Consider the following 14,512-nt stretch of genomic DNA (forward strand, 5'->3'; position numbering starts at 1 on the left):
GAAATATATTGAGACAAGTTTCAGATAGAGCCTACAAGAATCAAAGTATAAGTCAATTGATTGATTATGACATGTGTTTCAATATGATTGAAATAGGCTATATAGCCTAGGGTACTGTTTATATTTTAAGGCTAGGTTCATCATTAAAACCTTTATAGGAGCATCGTTAATCTCCGAGCTGTTTCCCAAAACCATCCTTATTAAAGTTGCACTTGAAAATTATCAAATCTAACACCCGCTTCAGACCACTGGTAGAACAGCAAAGTGCTTTGTTAGATTTGACCACTGATAACTTCAGAACAAAGTTGACTACAGAAACAACATTGCCAATTAGATTTAGATCCACTATTGTAAAGTGACTGTTCCACTGGATGTCATAAGGTGAATGCACCAATTTGTAAGTCGCTCTGGATAAGAGCGTCTGCTAAATGACTTAAATGTAAAAAATGTAAATGTAATGTCTTTACAATTGATACAAACAAGACACATATTTTTTTTTAAAGCTTCAAATGAAAATCGAGAAGACTGCATGACTGCATTGAATGTTTAGCTTAAAATGTTGATGAACTATTATTTATTCACATTTAAGGAGCAGCAATGTGCTCATGGCGGTAATGCAACTTGAGGGAAACATGTTCTAAAATGTGCACCATACATGCGAGAGGTTTCATGCACAGATTTGGAAATATCCATTAGAAATGTAGAAAGAGGGGAGATCTAAAGATGCAATAACTATCATGGGATGCTAACATGAGTAGGATAATGGCTTTGGTTGCTAGACAATGAAAGAAAGTTGAAAGAAAACCAATAGAACAGAATGCATATAAGAAAGTCATTAGAATATAATTGCCTCCAAGTTTCTATCGTGGAATTTTGGCTATAGGCTACTTTGAAGCAAAGTAAGACATACCGCAAGTAAAATGTTTAGGTTTCAAACAATTGAGGAACAGGAAAAATATAGCGATGCTAATGATATGCCTAACCATCTTCTGGTAGATAGAAAGGCTTTCCCAGTAAACTTCTCAATTAAATGTTAACTAGTTACAAAGTAGCCTATTCCTAGCTAGCATAAAGATATTATGATTATTTGCTTCAATCCAGTGGCCATTTTTTTACTCAGTTGAAAGCCTCATTTATCTGTTTCAATAGTAGGACTACTGTTAGCCTACTTGCATAGTACAGTTTGGGTTGGCATTACTGTGAAAGACCAATATGGGATTTATAATTTTAGGTAATTCAGAGTGTTTGTCACTGTTCTCAAATAATTTTCCCCACAGGGTGTCTTTCCTTCCCTGGGCGAGCCATTTGGGAAATGTTTTACAAAATTAGAGTATACCCACTTCTTCACTGTACCCCAGCATACATAACAGTAGATGGGAAAAAACAAAAAAACAAAGAAAAAACAGATTTTTAGTGCCAATATCTTGTCCTGTGCTGTTGGTATTGCTCCTATTGTTTAGTCTAACTATTCTGACTCCCGTTTTCTTGTAATTCTGTAATACCATTACAACATTTGAGATTCCCCTTCTCTCGGGGTAGATTGTTCTGCCCTGAGAATGGGAACAGAGTTGGTGGAGCTTGAAAGGGTTGCCTAGTTCATCATTAAACACAAGGGGGGAGACACACACCAGTGCTAATATATGTTTGTCAGAGTCAAGATGACTATACTGAACAGGTTGAATCTTATGGTAAAATAAAGTTGATGGGTCTCTGTAGGCTAATGATCGATATACTGTAGCAGGTGGCACATATAACTCACAGATTTACACAGAAAAGGCTGAGTTGATCTGGACCCAGCGTGCTTTATCATGGGTCAAAGTTTAGCATAGGTATTTAAAGACCACTGTTTAATCTCTCGGCAAGAACAACACAAAGTTTTAAACATGGAATGCATGTGTGGTTAGTTTTATAAAAGTACGTATATAGTCTTATAAATGGTCCTGTAACGTATACTAATTGTCTAAAGTTTAGACACAGTGTAACTTGATGTGGAAATTATTGTTGACAATTGACAACAGTTGATGATTGACATCCTAGAAAGTGAATCTAGAAAGTGAGGACCAAAAAAACAACAACCCCCTCCCCCAAAAAACAGCAGTTGTTTACCCCCAAAGTCTTTTAAAGAGAGTTGTCCCTGATGTAGGTTGAAAAATGGGGGTCCCTGCTGTGATTAACATTTGGAAAGGGGCCTGTCCAGATGGAGAGGTGTGATTCTGTGAGAACCTCTCTTTCTCTCTCAATATCAATTTAACGGGCTTTATTGGCATGGGAAACATATGTTTACATTGCCAAAGCAAGTGAAATAGTTAAACAAAAGTGAAATAAACAATAAAACATTTCACTCACAAAAGTTCCAAAAGAATAGCCATTTCAAATGTAATATTATGTCTATATACAGTGTTGTAATAATATGCAGTTAAAGTACAAAAGGGAAAGTAAATAAACACAAATATAGGTTGTATTTACAATGGTGTTTGTTCCTCACTGGTTGTCTTTTCTTGGGGCAACATCTCACAAATCTTGCTGCTGTGATGGCACACTGTGATATTTCACCCAATAGATATGGGAGTTTATCAAATTTGATTTGTTTTCTAAATCTTTGTGGATCTGTGTAATCTGATTGAAATATGTGTCTCTAATATGGTCATACATTTGGCAGGAGGTTAGGAAGTGCAGCTCAGTTTCCACCTCATTTTGTGGGCATAGCCTGTCTTCTCTTGAGAGCCAGGTCTGCCTAGGGTGGACTTCCTCAATAGCAAGGCTATGCTCATTGAGTCTGTACATAGTCAAAGCTTTCCTTAAGTTTGCATCAGTCACAGTGGTCAGGTATTCTGCCACTGTGTACTCTCTGTTTAGGGCCAAATAGCATTCTAGTTTGCACTGTTCTTTTGTTGATCCGTCTCTATCTCTCTCTCTCTCTGTCTCTCTCTCTTTCTCTCTCTCAGAGATGGGGTTGGACAAATTCCTCCTTCAACTACTGAGTCACAGAGATCTCTGGTTTTAATTGAGATAGCAGCTGATGTGTCTCAACACACACAGACACGGCTCATACCAGTGATGTAGTGGTCAAGGAATAGCTGAGTAAACTCTGATTGCCGGTCGCAGTGAATTAAGTAATGCTCCCTGTACATTCAAAGCATTTTCCCTCAAAGGTGGGTAAACTGTCTTGCAAAAAAAAGTTTGGGTAAAATGCATTTACTTGCATTTACCCTCCACTAAACCACTGGTGTAATGTGGTCTGTGTGTAGCTGGTGTAGAGGAGTCAGGCGCAGGACAGCAGATATGAGTAAATAAACGTAATTTACTCAAAATAGACAAATACAATACAATAAAGGTAGCCCACATAACGGACCATATTACATACAAACAATTACTCACAAACAAACATGGGGGAACAGAGGGTTAAATAATGAACAAGTAATTGGGGAATTGAAACCAGGTGTGTAAGACAAAGACAAAACAAATGGAAAATGAAAAGTGGATCGGCGATGGCTAGAAGGCCGGTGACGTCGACCACCGAATGCCGCCCGAACAAGGAGAGGGACCCACTCCGGCGGAAGTCGTGACAACTGGCTCCTTCATGTTATGAGTGTCAGACAACAGTGTGCCTCCTCCATGGGAAAATAAGCCATAACTGGAGTGTTGCAATCTGTTTAAAATTATGATATTGATGCACCACTATTGGTTGCCTTGATTAAGCTGTCTTGTTTATTTGGGATAGGATAGACTTAGCTGTCTAGTTTATTTGGGATAGAATAGACTTAGCTGTCTTGTTTATTTGGGATAAGATAGACTTAGCTGTCTAGTTTATTTGGGATAGGATAGACTTAGCTGTCTTGTTTATTTGGGATAGAATAGACTTAGCTGTCTTGTTTATTTGGGATAGGATAGACTTAGCTGTCTTGTTTATTTGGGATAGGATAGACTTAGCTGTCTAGTTTATTTGGGATAGGATAGACTTAGCTGTCTTGTTTATTTGGGATAGGATAGACTTAGCTGTCTTGTTTATTTGGGATAGGATAGACTTAGCTGTCTTGTTTATTTGGGATAGAATAGACTTAGCTGTCTAGTTTATTTGGGATAGAATAGACTTAGCTGTCTAGTTTATTTGGGATAGGATAGACTTAGCTGTCTTGTTTATTTGGGATAGGATAGACTTAGCTGTCTTGTTTATTTGGGATAGGATAGACTTAGCTTGTTTATTTGGGATAAAATAGACTTAGCTGTCTAGTTTATTTGGGATAGAATAGACTTAGCTGTCTAGTTTATTTGGGATAGAATAGACTTAGCTGTCTAGTTTATTTGGGATAGAATAGACTTAGCTGTCTAGTTTATTTGGGATAGAATAGACTTAGCTGTCTAGTTTATTTGGGATAGAATAGACTTAGCTGTCTTGTTTATTTGGGATAGGATAGACTTAGCTGTCTTGTTTATTTGGGATAGGATAGACTTAGCTTGTTTATTTGGGATAAAATAGACTTAGCTGTCTTGTTTATTTGGGATAGGATAGACTTAGCTTGTTTATTTGGGATAGGATAGACTTAGCTTGTTTATTTGGGATAGGATAGACTTAGCTGTCTTGTTTATTTGGGATAGGATAGACTTAGCTGTCTTGTTTATTTGGGATAGGATAGACTTAGCTTGTTTATTTGGGATAGGATAGACTTAGCTTGTTTATTTGGGATAGGATAGACTTAGCTGTCTTGTTTATTTGGGATAGGATAGACTTAGCTGTCTTGTTTATTTGGGATAGGATAGACTTAGCTTGTTTTTTGGGATAAAATAGACTTAGCTGTCTAGTTTATTTGGGATAGAATAGACTTAGCTGTCTAGTTTATTTGGGATAGAATAGACTTAGCTGTCTAGTTTATTTGGGATAGAATAGACTTAGCTGTCTAGTTTATTTGGGATAGAATAGACTTAGCTGTCTAGTTTATTTGGGATAGAATAGACTTTGCTGTCTAGTTTATTTGGGATAGAATAGACTTAGCTGTCTTGTTTATTTGGGTTTGACTTGCCTGGTCAAATAGAAAATACTGCTGGCAGCTGTCAAAAAGACAAGCGGGTAAAATAAGTCTACATGGCTGTCTGTAATTATTCATAGGCATCCCTATCCTTGATAAGATAGAGGCCTAATCAGGGTTGGAGAGAGTCGTAAACCCCTCTGTTTGCATATGCAGAACTCTAAAATGTATTTGCTCAATTTGGGGGATTAAGGGCGAACAAGAGTCACCTCTATCTCATTCTTCCACCCTCCCCTCCCTTTATCTCTCACTCTCTCCCTCTTCCTTGGTGTGACCAACTGATGACCCAGGGATGCATGATCCCCCTTGGGGGGGTAGTGCTCTAAGTCTATGGGTTATGGAACACTGCCATCTGCCACCAGGCACATTCATATACTCAGAAGAGGTCGCGATCATTTGTTGATTTAAATGGATAACTTAAATTTCCCAGGACAGTATGACCTCAGCAGTCACCTAGAAAAAAACGACTGTCTGCATGTGAGGCACTGAACCAGAAGAATCAGGCAGAATTTTAAGTGCCATACTAAAATAAAAGGCACCTTTCCACACAATGATGGATGTCCCTCTGGCAATATGGTGCTCTTGTTGTAGACTCAAAGATCCTGTTGATGAGGGAAATAACATGGATTGAATAAGGTAATGATACATACAGAATTTCACAGCACCAGTGACAATCGTTCATTGTTGTAGCAGGCCTACAATTCATCAGTGATTGATGTTGGTCATGTGCTTTTGAATGCTCCCTCAAACTGATACAAGAGTCCTAGTGTCCCATCACCTCCTTATTGAAGCCTAAATAAGCATTGCCTGGGCTGAAATAGCTATAAAACAAAGATTAAAAGCTAGAACACCCTTGATTCACCCTCAGTTTGTCCACTAGCCAGCTGCCTGTGGCCAGAGTGTGAGAAAGAGGGCAGATAGACTCATTTGAATGCATAAGCTCCTAGACACAATAAAGCCGTACTTGGGGAAAAAATAAACTAACCATAAAAAGCTGTCCGTGTCCTTGACCATGCCACAAGGTATTCTTGTCTGGTTTGAAGTGTGGGAGTAAATCCATACATACAGTGGGTTGTCAAAGGGCATGGCAAAGGAGAAGTGATTTTATTACAGGCTTAAATCAAATCAAATCAAATTTATTTATATAGCCCTTCGTACATCAGCTGATATCTCAAAGTGCTGTACAGAAACCCAGCCTAAAACCCCAAACAGCAAACAATGCAGGTGTAAAGGCATGGTGGCTAGGAAAAACTCCCTAGAAAGGCCAAAACCTAGGAAGAAACCTAGAGAGGAACCGGGCTATGTGGGGTGGCCAGTCCTCTTCTGGCTGTGCCGGGTAGAGATTATAACAGAACATGACCAAGATGTTCAAATGTTCATAAATGACCAGCATGGTCAAATAACAATAAGGCAGAACAGTTGAAACTGGAGCAGCAGCACAGTCAGGTGGACTGGGGACAGCAAGGAGCCATCATGTCAGGTAGTCCTGGGGCACGGTCCTAGGGCTCAGGTCCTCCGAGAGAGAGAAAGAAAGAGAGAATTAGAGAGAGCATATGTGGGGTGGCCAGTCCTCTTCTGGCTGTGCCGGGTGGAGATTATAACAGAACGTGGCCAAGATGTTCAAATGTTCATAAATGACCAGCATGGTTGAATAATAGTAAGGCAGAACAGTTGAAACTGGAGCAGGAGCATGGCCAGGTGGACTGGGGACAGCAAGGAGTCCTCATGTCAGGTAGTCCTGGGACATGGTCCTAGGGCCCAGGCCAGTTGAAACTGGAGCAGCAGCATGGCCAGGTGGACTGGGGACAGCAAGGAGTCATCATGTCAGGTAGTCCTGGGGCATGGTCCTAGGGCTCAGGTCCTCCGAGAGAGAGAAAGAAAGAGAGAAGGAGAGAATTAGAGAACGCACACTTAGATTCACACAGGACACCTGAATAGGACAGGAGAAGTACTCCAGATAAACAAACTGACCCTAGCCCCCCGACACATAAACTACTGCAGCATAAATACTGGAGGCTGAGACAGGAGGGGTCAGGAGACACTGTGGCCCCATCCGAGGACACCCCCGGACAGGGCCAAACAGGAAGGATATAACCCCACCCACTTTGCCAAAGCACAGCCCCCACACCACTAGAGGGAAATCTTCAACCACCAACTTACCATCCTGAGACAAGGCCGAGTATAGCCCACAAAGATCTCCGACACGGTACAACCCAAGGGGGGGGGGGGGGACCCAGACAGGCCGACCACAACAGTGAATCAACCCACCCAGGTGACGCACCCCCCCCAGGGACGGCACGAGAGAGCCCCAGCAAGCCAGTGACTCAGCCCCCGTAACAGGGTTAGAGGCAAAGAATCCCAGTGAAAAGAGGGGAACCGGCCAGGCAGAGACAGCAAGGGCGGTTCGTTGCTCCAGAGCCTTTCCGTTCACCTTCCCACTCCTGGGCCAGACTACACTCAATCATATGACCCACTGAAGAGATGAGTCTTCAGTAAAGACTTAAAGGTTGAGACCGAGTTTGCGTCTCTGACATGGGTAGGCAGACCGTTCCATAAAAATGGAGCTCTATAGGAGAAAGCCCTGCCTCCAGCTGTTTGCTTAGAAATTCTAGGGACAATTAGGAGGCCTGCGTCTTGTGACCGTAGCGTACGTGTAGGTATGTACGGCAGGACCAAATCAGAGAGGTAGGTAGGAGCAAGCCCATGTAATGCTTTGTAGGTTAGCAGTAAAACCTTGAAATCAGCCCTTGCTTTGACAGGAAGCCAGTGTAGAGAGGCTAGCACTGGAGTAATATGATCAAATTTTTGGGTTCTAGTCAGGATTCTAGCAGCCGTATTTAGCACTAACTGAAGTTTATTTAGTGCTTTATCCGGGTAGCCGGAAAATAGAGCATTGCAGTAGTCTAACCTAGAAGTGACAAAAGCATGGATTAATTTTTCTGCATCATTTTTGGACAGAAAGTTTCTGATTTTTGCAATGTTACGTAGATGGAAAAAAGCTGTCCTCGAAATGGTCTTGATATGTTCTTCAAAAGAGAGATCAGGGTCCAGAGTAACGCCGAGGTCCTTCACAGTTTTATTTGAGACGACTGTACAACCATTAAGATTAATTGTCAGATTCAACAGAAGATCTCTTTGTTTCTTGGGACCTAGAACAAGCATCTCTGTTTTGTCCGAGTTTAATAGTAGAAAGTTTGCAGCCATCCACTTCCTTATGTCTGAAACACATGCTTCTAGCGAGGGCAATTTTGGGGCTTCACCATGTTTATTGAAATGTACAGCTGTGTGTCATCCGCATAGCTTACTCAGTTTAGGTAAATCAAACCATTATGAATTAGCTTTAAACATGATTGTTTTCAAGAGATTAAAGTCAGAACATTTTCCTTATCTGTTTAAAAAAAAAAAGATTTGATCAACATTCAATACATTGTCAAGAGCCAGCACACACACACACACACACACACACACACACACACACACACACACACACACACACACACACACACACACACACACACACACACACACACACACACACACACACACACACACACACACACACACACACACACACACACACACACACACACACACACACACACACACACACACACACACACACACACACACACACACACGAGGGTGATGATGGAGTGGATTAAAAAGTGACAGACCTGAGTGTCCTACTATCAGACTGAGCTCATGCAAGGAATTCCACTGCAGATGGTGGCTTGGGGCTCAGATAGCATCTCCACTGATCTATTCGTTTGGCATCACATGCACCAAATGACAGCCACCTTGTATAAGATTCTCAATTGGTGTGTACATCCTCGGTGGACCACGTGTCGTGTATGGGTTAATACACTCTTAGAAAAAAGTGTTCCAAAAGTGTTCTTCGGCTGTCCTCAGGATACTCCTTTTCGGTTCCAGGTATAACACTTTTAGATTCCATGTAGAACCCTCTGTCTAAAGCATTCTACATGGAACTCAAAATGGTTCTTCCTGGAACCAATAAGGGTTCTTCAAAAGGTTATCCCACGGGAACCCCCTTTTCTGCTCTTTTGTACACCAGTATATCTACTTGCACATCCTCAACTGCACAACTATCACTCCAGTGTTAATTGCTAAATTGTAATTACTTTGCCACTGTGGCCTATTTATTGCCTTACCTCTTTACTTCATTGGCACACACTGTTTACACATTTTTCTATTGTGTTACTGACTGTACGTTTGTTTATCCCATGTGTAACTCTGTGTTGTTGTTTTTGTCGCACTGCTTTGCTTTATCTTGGCCAGGTCGCAGTTGTAAATGTGAACTTGTTCTCAACTGGCCTACCTGGTTAAATAAAGGTGAAATAAAAAATAAATATATAAAGGTTCTAGATAACAGTGTACTAAGCTAATGTGGACTCTCTTTCTTGGCAGAGTATGGAGAAACTTTATTTAATACGTTTGCTTTTTTCACCTCTTGTTTAACCGGCAGAGTCGGCATTGTTTTGGAGAAGATTGCTGTGAAAAGTAGCAGGTCTGATGTTTTTCCCCTTCTGTTCCTCTGCTGATAGTCAAGGGCCCATTCAGATTGATGGGAGAGTTGGAAGAGAGTTGGAGGAGAGGTGTCGCGAAGAGATTTCTACAAATTACATTACATTATTGCCTTACATTTGGATGTGGAATGGTAACACCACGTTGCTAAGCAGCAATATTTACTGTAAACATCACAGTTACTGTGACAATAGCCAGTAAGCATGCTTTAACTAACTATTAATCAACTATGTGAGCAACTTCCCATCTTAACCATATTGCAACCATTCACAAGCATGTGCAGACAAATAAAGGGGTTATTTTCTCATCCGTAAAACTCATTAGCTAATTTTCAAGACAATAGCACATTTAGCACTGCTAGCTGGCTAACAATCAAATAACGTTAGCTGATTTAAAAGGAACGATTACTACCGCTCATATATGAAAGTGCAGTAATGTTACCATACCGTGCCATTTATAAAGAGCTGAGCACACTTAACAAAATTATTTCTGCATCGTCATAGATCATTAGCTACTAGTTAGCTGAATGCTAACATAAGCTACTACTGTAGCTGAACCATAGGTAGATAGCTTTTACAGTACAACTTTAGCATATTTCAGTTAACTTAGAACATCTCTAGTGGTGCTGTTATATCAAAGGGGAGTTGACCCGGCTTGATGTTGCATTGAAAAGAAGTGGTCTGAGATTCTCTTTGTTCTTTCTTTATCAACGCTACAGCAACAAATTCAGAATTTAACAGGCCATTACGATTTCACGTAAAAACTCAATAAAAACAGTCTCAAATAGAAGCCTGAGAATAAAGTCTATCAAAGTCCTAAAAATAAGGGTGTGTGGGGAGGGGCAGGAAAACAATCAAATGTTGGAGAGGAAAGGGACCGATTTATGGGCCAGTGTGAACAGTCCTTTTGCTCTCTTCCACCCGGGTTTTGTAGTTGTTTTTGTTTTTCTCTCCCCTCTTGTTCGTGGAGAGGGTCAGTCTGCTCAATGGGGTCTGCTGTTGGAGAACAAACAGACGCAGGCTGTGGGAACCCCACTGTTGATCCATCTAAATCAATTACATCCCCTGGGAACACCAGTCTCCAGAGGGAAATATAATAACTGCCATCCACCTTTCCCTTCTCCATTCACAGTCTCTTTTCACACTGTCACTAGGCTCATTTATTCAATCAGTACTTGAAACGCCCGCCCAAGTTTTTGTCTTTGAATGGACAAGGGACTGTTTGCTCTCTTTCCCCCCTCTCTCTTGTTGTCTCTCTTCTCTCTTTCTCTCTCTCTCTCTATCACACACACACACACACACACGCACGCACGCACGCACGCACGCACGCACGCACGCACGCACGCACGCACACACACACACACACACACACACACACACACACACACACACACACACACACACACACACACACACACACACACACACACACACACACACACACACACACACACACACACACACACACACACACACACACACACGTTGAGCTACTAATGTTGTTTAGCCTTTAATCTAACAACTTCCCCAGGACATCAGGGGTCTCCTTATGAGTTATTCATACTTTTTATTGTTATTTGTGACAGGCGCAAGGCACGGGCCAAACCCCTCTCTCCAGGATATCCTTTACCTTACTTGTCATACGTAGAGGCTCTCCAGTGTTCCCTCAATACCTCTCTAGTCTACACCAACACATATCTAGATTAGAACTATCATATCAAGTTAAGAACTGTTTAAAATGTTTTGAATGTTATCAATCAAGTTTTCAAGATATACTTTAGAGACTGATACTTTCTGTATCTTGAAAACTTGATTGGTGATGCCGAAATGATTTTGGGACTTTATCAACAAGGGACTACTGAAACAAATATCTAAATATATATTTTTGAGTGGAGTGGACTGAGTCCCTGGGAATGTTAAATTCACGTGAAAAAGTGGTGACAATCTGATTCATTTTCTCTTTTCATGACTTTCGGAGTAGGGGGAGTGGGGTAAGTTTATGCATTCAGCATCACTCCATCAAGGGACTGAACAAAAATAGAAACAATTTCAAAGATTTTACTATTACAGTTCATATAAGGAAATCAGTCAATAGAAATAAATGCATTAAACAACTACATTTTCTCAACTTGCCAATGGCTCAACCATTGGCTCAAACCCATGGCCATTGATGCTCAACTTACCCCAACACAAACATGTTGACTACATTAGCCTCCACAGCTACGAGGGTGCACGTTCATGCCAGATTTAGGAATTCCACTGCAGATGGTGGCTTGGGCCTCAGATAGCATCTCCACTGATCTATTCGTTTGGCATCACATGCACCAAATGACAGCCACCTTGTATAAGATTCTCAATTGGTGTGTACATCCTCTGTGGACCACGTGTCGTGTATGGGTTAATACACTCTTAGAAAAAAGTGTTCCAAAAGTGTTCTTCGGCTGTCCTCAGGATACTCCTTTTCGGTTCCAGGTATAACACTTTTAGATTCTATGTAGAACCCTCTGTCTAAAGCATTCTACATGGAACTCAAAAGGGTTCTTCCTGGAACCAATAAGGGTTCTTCAAAAGGTTATCCTACGTGAACAGCCGAAGAACCCCCTTTTCTGCTCTTTTGTACACCAGTATTTCTACTTGCACATCCTCAACTGCACAACTATCACTCCAGTGTTAATTGCTAAATTGTAATTACTTCACCACTATGGCCTATTTATTGCCTTACCTCCTTACTTCATTTGCACACACTGTTTACAGATTTTTCTATTGTGTTAATGACTGTACATTTGTTTATCCCATGTGTTGTCTAAAAACTTGTTTTTGCTTTGTCGTTATGGGGTATTATGTGTAGCTTGATGAGGGAAAAAAGTATTTAATCCATTTTAGAATAAGGCTGTAAGGTAACAAAAGGTGGAAAAGGTCAAGGTGTCTGAATACTTTCCAAATGCACTGTATGCATATACTATACTCTACTGTATTTTGGTCAATGCCACTCTGACATTGGTCTGACATTGCTTGTCCTAATATTTATATGTTTCTTAGATTTGTGTGTATTGTTGTGAATTGTTAGGTATTACTGCACTGTTGGAACTAGGAACACACGCATTTCACTACACCTGCAATAACATCTGCTAAATGTTTACGTGACCAATTCCATTTGATTTCATTTGAAATATTTTACTCAGCTTTTTTAACAAACCACACATATCTGTTACTTCCCCGACACCATTCTAGGCACCACTCCCTCAACATGATTGTTTAGAAGTATAGACTTTCGTTACAATGGTTCAGGTTGACCTGTAGGCTCACATACACTCCATGCCGAGGCAGACTGGCTGATTGGAGACAGTTATTTGTGGTATTCCTCCACAGCTTCAGGAAGCCCATTGTTGTTGTGGGATGATGGTAAAGGATGTTGTGGTCCATACTACAGGTCCACAGCAGAACCTCTTTTGATCTGCATACCGTCTTAGTCCTCCACACACACAAACACACACTTACATGCACTTGCACTCACACACACCATTGCTCCCCCCACTTCTCACACTGTATCTGTACAAGGCCACTTTATATTGATCATCCCTGTTTTTGACACTCATTAAAGAGGCACAGGGCATGGCAGTGGGGGCAGAGGGGGAGAGGATGGGGGGGCAAACACCCTGGTGGCGTGAGGCTGGAGCTCAGCCCTGTCTGCTCTAACGGCACCTCTCACCAACCTGCTGGCTGTTATCAGGGCTCTTCTACACTCAGTGACAAGAGAGACTAACTGTTGACAAGGTCCAGCTACCTCTCAGCAACTGCAGTAGTAGGGCCCTGCTGCAACATGGTCCAGCTACCTTCTCTCAGCAACTGCAGTAGTAGGGCCCTGCTGCAACATGGTCCAGCTACTTTCTCTCAGCAACTGCAGTAATTGAGCCCTGCTGCAACATGGTCCAGTTACCTTCTCTCAGCTACTGCATTAGTAGATCCCTGCTGCAACATGGTCCAGCTACCTTCTCTCAGCTACTGCATTAGTAGAGCCCCGCTGCAACATGGTCCAGCTACCTTCTCTCAGCTACTGCATTAGTAGAGCCCTGCTGCAACATGGTCCAGCTACCTTCTCTCAGCTACTGCAGTAGTAGAGCCCTGCTGCAACATGGTCCAGCTACCTTATCTCAGCGACTGCAGTAGTAGAGCCCTGCTGCAACATGGTCCAGCTACCTTCTCTCAGCTACTGCAGTAGTAGAGCCCTGCTGCAACATGGTCCAGCTACCTTCTCTCAGCTACTGCAGTAGTAGAGCCCGAATGCAACATGGTCCAGCTACCTTCTCTCAGCTACTGCAGTAGTAGAGCTCGGATGCAACATGGTCCAGCTACCTTCTCTCAGCTACTGCAGTAGTAGAGCCCTGCTGCAACATGGTCCAGCTACCGTCTCTCAGCTACTGCAGTAGTAGAGCTCGAATGCAACATGGTCCAGCTACCTTATCTCAGCTACTGCAGTAGTAAAGCCCTGCTGCAACATGGTCCAGCTACCTTATCTCAGCGACTGCAGTAGTAGAGCCCTGCTGCAACATGGTCCAGCTACCTTCTCTCAGCTACTGCAGTAGTAGAGCCCTGCTGCAACATGGTCCAGCTACCTTCTCTCAGCTACTGCAGTAGTAGAGCCCGAATGCAACATGGTCCAGCTACCTTCTCTCAGCTACTGCAGTAGTAGAGCTCGGATGCAACATGGTCCAGCTACCTTCTCTCAGCTACTGCAGTAGTAGAGCCCTGCTGCAACATGGTCCAGCTACCGTCTCTCAGCTACTGCAGTAGTAGAGCCCGAATGCAACATGGTCCAGCTACCTTCTCTCAGCTGCTGCAGTAGTAGAGACTGAATGCAACATGGTCCAGCTACCTTATCTCAGCTACTGCAGTAGTAGAGCCCTGCTCCAACATGGTCCAGCTATCTTCTCTCAGCTACTGCAGTAG

The sequence above is a fragment of the Oncorhynchus gorbuscha genome, linkage group LG06 (assembly GCF_021184085.1).
Source record: "Oncorhynchus gorbuscha isolate QuinsamMale2020 ecotype Even-year linkage group LG06, OgorEven_v1.0, whole genome shotgun sequence".
Lineage (NCBI taxonomy): Eukaryota > Metazoa > Chordata > Actinopteri > Salmoniformes > Salmonidae > Oncorhynchus > Oncorhynchus gorbuscha.